We start from the raw sequence: 12,542 nt of genomic DNA, 5'->3' as shown, positions 1-12,542 counted from the left end.
TGGTACAGCTTCCTAGCTATGTGACCTCAAGAAAGTCATTTGGACTATATGAACCTAGTTTCTTCATTTTTAAAATGGGGTAATGAAGCAGCTTCATAGGGCTGTTGTGAAGCTTATGTAGGCCAACACATGCAAAAGTCCTTTGAAGACTAGAAGGCAGCGGGAAAATATTTTTAAAAAGAGCAGCAAAGTTCTTCTGGATCACCTCTCCTTGGCATTTTAAAATTCCTTGGGTGTCTGGTGTTTTGTTGCAAAATGTGGCAGGCAGGCAGATCTGTAAATGGCTATGGAAGAGGCAACCTGGACTATGGAGGTATTTATTCACCCCTATAGACAATGGCTAAAATTCAAGTTCCCCCAAGTTCTTAGTATTGGCACTTTTTTTATCTGATACCTCCACAGCCAAGCTGCTGTCATTCCCATAGCTTGAGAAATGCAAATGGCCCTGCAGTTCTCACTACCAGTCTTCATGTTTAGGTAATGGAGTCTTCGAATGAAATTAACATTTCCTTAAGAGGTAAGCAGCAGATACAGCTTTTCACAACTGTGCCAAATTGTTTTCTGCTGGAGGATGGAATAGAGAGGCTACCAACTTGGTGTCAGGAAAGTAACCTTGAATAAATACCTCCTGCTCTATGGGCCTCAATATTTTGTCTTTAACAACAGGTACTCAGATTCATTGGTTTTGAAGGGTCCTTCAAGATTTGAATTCTAGGATTATCAAAACAGCAGACTTGCTCCTAGCCTTGGCTATATGTCTGGACTTGTTATGTGACCTTAGGATATAAGTACTCACTTCTGATTCTTAATTTACTCATCTATAACATTTAGAATAATTATACATCATGCCCTAATTCACTTCCAATGTTTATATCAAGGATAAAATATGCACTAAAGTTTATTTGAATATCTGATAAGTGATTAACATGTAAAATATATAAAGAACTCCAACTCAGCAGTAAATAAACTGATTAAAATGTGCAAAGGATTTGAATAGATATTTCTATAAATATTTACAGATGGCCAATAAGCATCATTAATCAGTAGAAAAATTCAATTCAAAATCAAAATGCTATACCACATCACACCCACTAGGATGATTACTTTAAAAAAATCAGAAAATAACAAGTCTTGACAAAGATGTGAAGAAATTAGACCCCTTGTGCACTTTGGTTGGGTTGTAAAATGTTACAGACACTACGGAAAACAGTTTGGCAATTCCTTAAAAATTTTAAAAATAAAATTAGAATATGATACAGCAATTCTATTTCTAGATATATATCCCAAATAATTAAAAGCAAGATCTCAAAGAGATATATTTACATATATGTTTATAGTGGTGTTATTTTTAATACACAAAAAGTGGAAGCAAAGCAGGTATCGGTTGATGGATTAATGAATGAATGAATAAACAAAATGTGGTATATACATACAATGAAAATATCATTTAGCCTTAAAAAGGAAGAAAATTTTGACACATGCTATAGGTGGATGACCCTTAAGGACATTATGCTAAGTAAAGTCAGTCACAAAACAGACAAATACTATATTATTCTACTTATATGAGATTCCTAGAGTAGTCAAATTCATAGAGGCAGAAAGTAGAATAGAGATGATTAGAAACTGGAAAGGAGGCAATAGGGAGTTATTGTTTATGGTTACAGAGTTTCAGTTTTTCAAGATGAAAAGATTTCTGGAGATGAATGGTAATAATGGTTGCACAATAATGTGAATGTATGTAATACCATTGAAATACACACTTAAAATTGTTAAGATGGTAAATTTCGTGTTATGTGTATTTCACCACAAGTAAAATAATAAACAAATATCTTTGAAAACTGAAAGGTACTCTATAAATTTGGAAATCTGCTTTACATTTCAAGTACAGCAATTTTCTTTAGCTTTGGGGAAATAAGGCCCATTGTATCCACCTGCTTGGGATCATTTCTCTACCACAAGATATGTTTTTTATAATCTCTTCAGAATATATAAGATAGCAGAATGATATATTGAACTAGAAACCAAGCAATTAGGCTTACAAGTTGAAAATTGAGGCTAGAGTTCTAATGCCAGTTCTAATGCAATGGTATTTTTTTAACACAACCTATACAAAGAATTAACTTTAACATTGCTATAACCAGCAGCTTGATTATGACAGGGAATGGAGATAACATGAAGCTATTTCTCTATGTCACTACACTTCTTGACCCCAGATACTCACCTGCCCTTCCCAAAAATTCAGCCAATGCTTCTTGTTCCAAATGTCACTGGTCATTTTTGCACATTGGGGATATTTCCCATAACAGCCTGTGACATTAGCTTGGCCTGGCTTGATCATAGGAAAGATGGGCCTGTCATTATTGCAATGGTTTTCCAACTTTAGTGGATGAGTATCAGAACCACTCAAAGGGCTGTTAAACCATAAATGGCTGTTCCGTGCCACACCCCCGCAATAGAGTTTCTGATTGAGTAAGTCTAGGGTGGGCCTAAGAATTTATATTTCTCACAATTCCCCATGTGATGTTGATGCTGTGACTTGGGACAACATTTTGTGAACCACTGTGTTAGAGGAAAATATGTTCAGCTGGGGTGTCTTTTTACACCACAACTGCAGTTCCTTGATGCTCAATTAGACTCAGCCCTGCCCCAGTAACAAAGACCAATCTTGACCTCCTTGGCTTTTTAATGTGAGGTCCTCCCATTGCTGCCTTAGACTTTGCATCAGGTCCCTGTCTTCTTTTTGTAAGCTTTTTTTTTTTCTGTTCTAGGAATTCCTTGCCTTACTTTATGGTATGTTACAGCTAACTTATACTGGCAGAGAGAATCAATTTTGCACATCTCTTTCCAACTTCATGTTCAGTTGTATAAATGTTTACACCACCAAAATTGGCAAACATGAAAAAAAAAAACTTTTTTTCCCCCTGGAGATCTGGTCGTTGAACCACATTCCATTATCACCATTGCCACCTGATTTCCTGTACTGTAACTTATCCATCTGCCAAGCTGAACCCCCTTTGGCCAAACATATTAGAACAGTTTCTGGGGCATGTTGTTTCAGATTCTAGCCCTTCTTAATCTCTATGATGCATTTTTGAGATGTGACTGGGGAGAGAGCAACCAGGCATCAAGTGCTCCGGGCTTTTGGTACTCTATGGAATTTCCTGGGTTTTAGTGTATATCTAGACACATAATAAAGATAATCTATGAGAAACAAATTAATATATGCTGTAGAAAGCGCTAGGCATTTTCATAGCTACTGGTTCAATTATTTCATTGACTCCTTATTTCAGCTCTGTGAGGTAGAGTATTTTAGTTCTACTGTACAGATAAGGTGAGAAGAGTTAAATACATTGTCCAAGGCCACATAACTAGTAAATAGTAAGGTGTGGATTCTTACCTAAATAAGTCTGATTCCAAAGTTGGGACTCTTTCTAGTCAGCAAGTATATACTAAGCACTTAAGAAAGACTTCTTGCCTGGAACCACGGAACTGTGCTATAAAGATCTTGAACTTATAGAAGAATTTAACTGTTTCTGAAGTTAAGATGAGAACCTGGGCTAAGAACAGAGTTCCACTGATTCTATGTACTGAGGGTTCATGTTACAAACAGCAATAAATTAAGTACAAGTTTCTTAAAGGTGGGGAGGGGTCACTATTTCTTAGTGATATTTAAAAATGGGTTAGATACTATTTTCCTGCACTGGGTATGTAGATTCTGCCTGGAATAAAACTTAGTTGTGAAGCACAAAAATGAGGCTTGTGGTATCAGAGGACTGAAACTAAAAAGGCACAATTTAACCACTTGTTTGTGCAAAGAATTGCCACCATAAACAAAAAACAAATAGTAAGGCAAGAGAAGCAGAGCTCAGCCATACTCTTTTTTTAAAAAAAATATCATTATTGTTGAAAGTATTACAGATGTCCCATTTTTCCCCTTTTGACCCCCTCTAACCCACACCTGCCCCTCCTAGGCCTTCACCATTCTATTGTCTGTGTCTGTGTGCTGTGCATATAACTTGCCTGGTTAATCTCTCTCCACCTCCCATCCCAAGCTTCCCTCGGAGATTTGTCAGTCTGTTCCACATTTCTATGTCTCTAGATCTATTTTGTTCATCAGTTTATTTTGTACATTAGATTCCATATATGAGTGAGACCATGTGAATTTTGTTTTTCTCTGACTGGCCTATTTTGTTTAACATGAGACTCTCCAGGTCCCTCATGCTGCCCCAAATGGTAAGGGGTCCTTCTTTTTTACAGCTGCATAGTATTCCATTGTATAAATGTACCACAGGTTGTTTATCCACTCATCTACTGATGTGCACTTGGACTGTTTTCAGATCTTAGCTATTGTAAATTGTGCTGCTATGAACATAGGGGTGCATTCTTTTTTTTTTTTTTTAGTGTTTTGGGTTTCATATGATATATTCCTAGAAGTGGGTCAATTGGCAGTTCCATTTTAAATTTCTTGAGGAAACTCTATACTGTTTTCCATAGTAGTTGCACCAGTCTGCATTCCAACTAACGGTGAACTAGGATTCTCGTTTCTCTATATCCTTGCCAACACTTGTTATTTGTTGATTTATTGATGATAGCCATTCTGACAAGTGTGAGGTAACATAACATTGTCATTTTAATTTGCATCTCATGGATGATTAGCGATGTTGAACATTTTTCATATATCTCTTGGCCATCTGTATGTCCTCTTTGGAGAAATGTCTATTTAGGTCCTTTACCCATTATTTAATTGGGTTGTGTGTCTTCTTTTTGTTAAATTGTATGAGTTCCTTATATAATTTGGAAATTAACACCTCATCATATATATCATTGGCAAATATGTACTCCCATACACTTGGCTCACTACATTTTCTTGATGGTTTCCTTTGCTGCACAGAAGCTTTTTATTTTGATGTAGTCCCATTTATTTATTTTCTTCTCAATTTCCCTTGACCTGGGAGATGTATCAGCAAACATATTGCTAAAAGAGATGTCTGATATTTTGCTGCCAATGGCTTCTTCTAAAATTTTCTATGGTTTCATGACTTATATTTATATCTTCTATCCATTTATTATTGTGTATAGTGTAAGTTGTGTATTGTGTAAGTTGGTGGTCTAGTTTCATTTTTTTGCATGTAACTGTCCAATTTTTCCAATACCATTTATTCAAGAGACTGTCTTTACTCCATTGTATACTCTTGCATTCTTTGTCTAATATTAATTGAGCATAATGTTTTGGGTTGATGTCTAGGTTCTCTGTTCTATTTCATTGATCTACTAGAGGCCTGGTGCACAAAATTCATGCATGGGGGGAGGGGTCCCTCAGCCCTGCCTGCACCCTCTCCTATCCAGGACCCCTCAGGGGATGTCCAACTGCCTCTCACAATCCAGGACCACTGGCTCCTAACTGCTCACCTGCCTGCCTGGCTGATTGCCCCTAACCCCTCTGCCTGCCTGCTTGATCAACCCTAACCATCTCTGCCTGCCTGCCTGATTGCCCCTAACTGCTCCCCTGCTGGCCTGATTGCCCCTAACTGCCTCTTCCTTGCCCCACACCCAGGACCCAGGATTCCCTCCTCCAGCCAGTTGTAGGCACCCAGGACCTGGGCTTCCCTCCCTCTGGCTGGCCACAGGCACACAGAACCTGGACTGGCTTTGGCCAGGCTGGCCACAGCTGAAGGGAACCGTGGGTAGGTGGTTTCACCTGGGCTGCAGCCGCAGACGCTGGTACCCGAGACTGCGGGATGGATGGCTTGTCCCTCTCCCAGGCCACAGTCCTAGCCACTGGCACCCAGGACTGCGGGGCGTGCGGCTTGACCCTCTCCCAGGCCACAGCTTGGCTGGTCCCCATTCCTCTCTCATGAGCTCATTTGTGCCTGGCTGGTCCCCATTCCTCTCTCCCCAGTGTTGAGTGTCTGAGCCATTTTGGCATGACAGTGTGAGGGTGTGATGCCCATTTGCACATTAGCTCTTCATTATATAGAATATGTTTTCTTATGTGAGTACCAGGTTGTTTTGATTACTCTATAACTTGAAATCTGATATTGTGACTCCTCAAATTTTGTTCTTTCACAAGTTTGCTGTGGTTATTCTGGGTCTTTTTTGGTTCCATACACATTTTTGGAGTATTTGTTCTAAAATCTGTGAAATATGCTGTTGGTATTTTTTAAATATATTTTTATTGATTTCAGAGAGGAAGTGAGAGAGAGCGATAAATAGAAACATCAATGATGAGAGAGAATCATTGATCAGATGCCTCCTACTGGGGATCAAGCAGCAACCCAGGCATGTGCCCTTGACCAGAATTGAACCCAGGCCCCTTCAGTCCACAGACTGATTCTCCATCCAATGAACAAAACCACCTAGGGCTTCTGTTGGTATTTTAATAGGGATTGTATTGAATCTATAGATTGCTTTGGGTAGTATGGATATTTTAATGATGTTGATTCTACCAATCCATAAACATGGTATATTTTCCCATTTGTTTATATCTTCCTCTGTCTCTTTTCTTTTCTTTTCTTTTCTTTTCTTTTCTTTTCTTTTCTTTTTATTATCCTAAGGCAGAAGCTGGATTTTTTTTTTAAGTTACAATAGGTTTTATGCTTAATATAGTACATTCTGGGCTTAGAACATAACATATGATTAATGAAAAGTGTGATTTTGCTTATCATGAGTTTACAAATCAAACTAAAAATGTTACTCAAAAAAAGGAAAAATGTCTAAGTGAATATGTACAAATCAGTATAAGGGACCTCAGCAAGCAAAGTCTGACACTGTCCTTCCCAACAGTGCAGTGGTCAATCCATGAGGAGGAATGGAGTTCTGGTTTGGTCCCATGGCTCCCGACAGAGCAGCTCAGAACTTCACCTCCAGGGAAAATGCTCCAACAACAGAGATTCCAGGATAAGCTGTCATCACACAGGCAGACCCTGGGCTTGCTGACAGAGCTCCAGAAGCATAGAATGGTCTGGGCAGCAACAAGCATGGCAGCTTCCGAGAAGCTCAGTTTACTACCTGTGTCCTAGGGATGGTGTGCGCCTTATCCCTCAGCACTCTGCAGCAGGTCCCGGCTGTGAATGTGCCCAGTCTACGCTGCTGTGAACTCGGGATTAGCCCTGGAGAAGCACTGAACCTTTACAGGAAAAAATCCAGTGTCATCTATTCTGAGAAGCCTTGTCACCGAGGTGGGGGCTTGTTACACAAAGCACAGAAACCTGAAATCACACCATCCCAACAGGTTCCATTCTTTCTACTGAGAAACCTTCAAAACAGCATCTCATCCTATGAAAGTACAGTCACAACAAACTGCTTTCCTCACGGAGTGTGTACCCCAGACAGCCTCATTGCAGCCCCAGAATGTAAAGCAACCACTGAATTGATTGGGTAAAGATTAGCTTAGGAATTTTCCTCCAGAACATCCTACCTAATAAAACAGTAATATGCAAATTGACCGTACCTTCGCTACACCCATAAGCCACGCCCACCAGCCACACCCACCAGCCACGCCCACCAGCCAATCAGGAGCAAATATACACGTTAAACCAGCAAAGATGGCGGAGGGAGAGGGCAGCACCCATGCCAGTGAGATCCAAGCCATGATGGTGGACTGGGGCAGGCGGTTAGCGCCGGCAGCTGGCTGACCAGGTTCGCCATCACCGATCATGGACCAGCGCAGTTAGCATGGGTTAGCGCCTGCAGCCACCTGACCAGGTCCCGGATAAAGGCTTCGAGTTAGCCGCCGCTGGCAGCGGCTGACTCCAAGCCCCTATCAGGGATCATGGACCAGGGCAGGCAGCGTGGGTTAACGCCCGCAGCCGGCTGCCCAGGTCCACGATCAGGGATCACAGACCAGGGAAGGCAGCATGGGTTAGCGCCCGTAGCTGCCTGCCCAGGTCCGCCATCACCAATCTCGGACGAGGGCAGGCGGCGTGGGTTTGCGCCCGCAGCCGCCTGACCAGGTCCCGGATAAGGGCTTCGAGTCAGCCTCGGCCAGTGGCAGCTGACTCGAAGCCCCTATTAAGGATCATGGACCAGGGCAGGCAGCGTAGGTTAACGCCGGAAGTCGGCTGCCCAGGTCCGTGATCACCGATCTCGGAGCAGGGCAGGCGGTGTGGGTTAATGCCCGCAGCCGGCTGCCCAGGTCCACGATCACCGATCACGGACCAGGGCAGCTGCCTGCCCAGGTCCATCACCGATCACGGACCAGGGCAGGTGGCGTGGGTTAGCACCCACAGCCGCATGACCAGGTCCCCGATAGGGACTTGGAGTCTAGCATAAGGAAAAGAATAGTCAGCAAAAGCAGGAGACAAGGTTTCATAAGTTCTCCCCCAGGTCACCACTGTTCTCTTATACATTTTAATTATCCCAGACTTTGCATGATGGGATTTGATTTGAATTATGCCTGATAGAGATTACATGGCATGAATTGTAGGCTCATTATTTCTTTTTGTGGTTGCCTGGCTGAGAAAGGCCTTGGAATGAGAGAAGGCACTTTAATTTTCCTTTTTCATTCTTTAGAGGCTGAGGAATTACAGTTATATGAAGAACTTAGTGAGAGAATGAAAGTCTAATGCTGTATTTTTCTGTAAGTTTTATCATGTGGACTATCAAAAACGTGGTGGGATCCTTTTCAAGAGGTGTTACAAAAATTATGTTGGAATTAGCATTCAAGAGTAAAAGGAGAGAAGTGAGTGGTGGGTAAAGGAAAGAACTTTGTCCTAGAAACCAAATAGAAGCCACATAAACCTTCAGATTCTTACTCATTGTGCTTTGGAGGTATTAAAGGATAATTTTTTAAAAAGTTAAAATTATGTCTCATAATCTGTATAGATAAAAGGCTAAGTGACCGACATTTGTCCATCCGTCCGACCAACCAGTACATATGACTCACTGGAAATATAAAAATAAACTTTGACTCGCACACGTGCCATACATTTAAAGCTCTCGCTGGCGTTAATTTGAATGTTGCATTTGGTGGGAAAGTTCTTTTCAGAGGGGATTTTTGTGTTGCCATGCTATACGATTGGCCATAGTACAAATAAGTTTTAAAGTTCTGTAGTGTTTGGGGATGTTTCAGACAGTTGTCTCTTAAAACAAATATGAGATCAGAGGATTCTGCTTATAGTGAATGGTTAGTAAAACTTGAAGATGGCAAACTTGATAGCAGTTTTCATTTAGGAATGGATATTATTGAAATTCCCCATGAAATGATTTTTAATGGATCTATTATTAAAGCCACCTTTGGAAATAGTATATCTATAGATAATATTAAAAATATATCTAAACGTGAAATTATTTGTTCAAAAAATGAGCACGTTCAAAAATTAAATGAAGAAATTTTGGATATACTTGATGGAGATTTTCACACCTATTTGAGTGATGATTCCATTGACTCAACAGATGATGCTGAAAAGGAAATTTTCCCTATTGAATTTCTTAATAGTATTACTCCTTCTGGAATGCCGTGTCATAAATTAAAATTGAAAGTGGGTGCAATCATCATGCTATTGAGAAATCTTAATAGTAAATGGGGTCTTTGTAATGGTACCAGATTTATTATCAAAAGATTGCGACCTAACATTATCAGAGCTGAAATATTAACAGGATCTGCAGAGGGAGATATTGTTCTGATTCCAAGAATTGATTTGTCCCCATCTGACACTGGCCACCCATTTAAATTAATTTGAAGATAGTTTCCTGTTATGCCAGCATTTGTGATGACTATTAATAAATCACAAGGACAAACTCTAGACAGAGTAGGAATATTCCTACCTGAACCCATTTTTGGACATGGTCAGTTATATGTTGCTTTCTCTCTTTTTTTTAAAGTATTTTTAAAAAATACTTTATTGATTTTTTTTTTACAGAGAAGAAGGGAGAGGGATTGATAGTTAGGAACATCGATGAGAGAGAAATATCGATCAGCTGCCTCCTGCACACCTCCTACGGGGGATGTGCCCGCAACCAAGGTACATGCCCTTGACCAGAATCGAATCTGGAATCTTTCAGTCCACAGGGCGACGCTCTATCCACTGAGCCAAACTAGTTACGGCTATTGCTTTCTCTTGAGTTCAAAGAGCATGTTACGTTAAAGTTAAAGTTGTAAATACTTTATCTCAAGGGAAATTAGTCAAGCACTCTGAAAGTGTTTTTACTCTTAATGTGGTATACAGGGAGATATTAGAATAAGTTTAATCACTTTATCAATCATTATTTACATCAATGTTGTTTTTATATTACGAGTTTGTTATTGTTATATCAGTTTGTTATTGTTATATCATTTTGTTATTGTTTACTTATTAATAAATTTATGTATTATTTTCATATACATTGTACTCATTTCCTTTTATCTCTCACACTTTTATTATAGAGAAAGGGCAAATAGCAATATTAAAATATTTCATCTAATTAATTCCCTTTCAATGTGCACGAATTTTGTGCATCAGGCTACTAGTATAAAAATAATACTTTAAGTAGAAAGAATCTGTAGAGAACTAGGTTTACAGCATAAATGCCAAAGTAACAGTAAGTGATGTGCCAGATCCATGGTTGGGAGGCAAGACCTTCACTTGGTGACTGCAGGGTTCTTGGGGGGAAGGAGCTTGTAAGAGTTGAAGTAGCCCACCACTTGATGGGGGATCTCCATCAGGACACACTGAGCCAGTGCCTCCTTGGGAGCATTCTGGAACTGTCTGAAAGGCACGAAATGCACGATATTTCTATTGGCGACCTCACCCACAGGGGAGTGCATGGCCCCACTGTCGCTGTCCAGGAACTCCATGGCCTGGAAGTCGGAGTTGCCCACTTTAACTATGATGATGGACATGGTCAACTTGGTGGCATTGACAATAGCCTGTCTGGTCTGGTCCAGGTCTGTGATCATGCCCTCAGTGATGATCAGGAACACAAAATATTGAGAAGTTGCTGCTGTGTGGCTGCAGCAGCAAACCTGGCCATGTGGTTGATTATGGGAGAGAAATTCGTTGGTCCATGGAGCTTTATATGAGGCAGGTAGGCCCCATATGCCTCCACAATGCCTTGGATCCCTTTGCAGTAGGGGTTGAATGGATTGAAGTTCATGGGAAACTCATGCAAAACCTGCCACTGAGGAGGTATCTGAACTCTAAACCCAAACGCTGGGAACATCTTATCTACATCATAGTCTTGAACGACCATCCCCACGGACCAGCTGGTGGTCAAGTACTCATTCACACCATTGGGGCTGATGTAATGAGAGGAGTTGGAGAACAGCAGGTCCCCACTGGAGCTGGTGAAGTCCACCCCCATGGTAAAGTTCAGCTGACATCTGCCCATGATGTAGTCCAGGAAGATGCACTTCACTGTGACCTCGCACTGCTTCACGCTGACTCCACTGGAATTCTTGTAGCCTTTCTTCTTCTGTCTCTTCTTCTCGTTGATGCTGTCAAATTCAACGGGTGAGCTCCTGGAGGCCTCGTTCAGCTTCATGGTGGTCTGAAACGTCCCAATGAGATCATGGGACCTATCTTTGTCATAATCATAGTACTCCACCTTAATAGTCTTATCCATATTTCCATATCACAGAGAGTTAAGAGAGATTTTAAAAGATCTCCAAACAGGATCCAGGTTGTTTTTAATAACCTCTATTTGATGCACCAAGAGCCAGGTTCTGTCAGATGTCTGCTTGTGGAATTCCAGGTAAGGATCTGACTTGCCAAATAGATCCTTATTAGCCAGTTTTCTTGCTTCCATTTCAAACAAGACCACTCTGTTATCCTTTATTTCTTCAGCTGAAATTCTGATGCTGATTTTCCCCATGGGCCTATCATTTTTCAGCACCAATGTTCCAGTCAGCTTCTTACTGGAAACAATCTGTCCCAGGGTGAATTCACATTCTCCCAAGAAGTCATCATCACTCATCTTGATGGTTTTGTTGTTGATGTCATAAATCCCAAATTATGATTTCTGAACCACTTCAAAGTAGTATTCAATAATAAACATATTGGAGAATGTGGGATTCAGTCAGTTCTTAATCCTCTCTGTGTGTTCAACCTCATACCACTGCTGTCCGCTTGGGTTCAAAAATAATACACACAAAGGATCCAATTTGGACCCAATGTCTTTGTCCAGAAGATTGTCACAGGAAACGTTCAGCTCCACCTTCCTCACACACTGCGCAGACATCTCTGGAGCTCTGGTCCAGCGGGCATACCAGGCAGCAAGTCCACAGTAGGTGGGCAGCAGTGTCACCCCTTTCTCTTTTTACAAAGTGCTGTAGTTTTCCAAGCACAGCTCATTTACCTCCTTGATTAAGTTTAATCCTAAGTATCTTATTTTTTTTTGCAATGGTAAATGGTTTTTTTTTGTTTTATTTCTCACTCTGAGAGATCATTATTGGTGTATAAAATTGCCATCAACATCTGGGAGTTAATTTTATATCCTACTACATTGCCAAAATCATGTATTAAATGGAGTAGCTTTTTGGTGGAGTCTTCAGGGTTTTCTATGTACAATAACATGTCCTCTGCAAATAATGAGAGTTTCACTTCCTCCTTTCCAAGTTTGCTATT

The 12,542-nt window shown here is 40.7% G+C and overlaps 1 pseudogene across 1 annotated transcript; it reads right to left on the bottom strand.

Moving 5' to 3' along the window:
• Positions 1 to 10,558: 10,558 nt before the first annotated feature.
• LOC307095151 (copine-3-like) lies at positions 10,559 to 12,156 on the bottom strand (annotated as a pseudogene). Its single transcript has one exon. The product of its transcript is annotated as a copine-3-like (transcript).
• Between the last annotated feature and the right edge of the window lie 386 nt (positions 12,157 to 12,542).

Source organism: Cnephaeus nilssonii, assembly GCF_951640355.1.
Source record: "Cnephaeus nilssonii genome assembly, chromosome: X".
In the NCBI taxonomy this organism is placed as follows: domain Eukaryota; kingdom Metazoa; phylum Chordata; class Mammalia; order Chiroptera; family Vespertilionidae; genus Cnephaeus; species Cnephaeus nilssonii.
The sequence above is the reverse complement of the archived record's forward strand: the minus strand, read 5'-3'. Positions and strand labels throughout refer to the sequence as shown.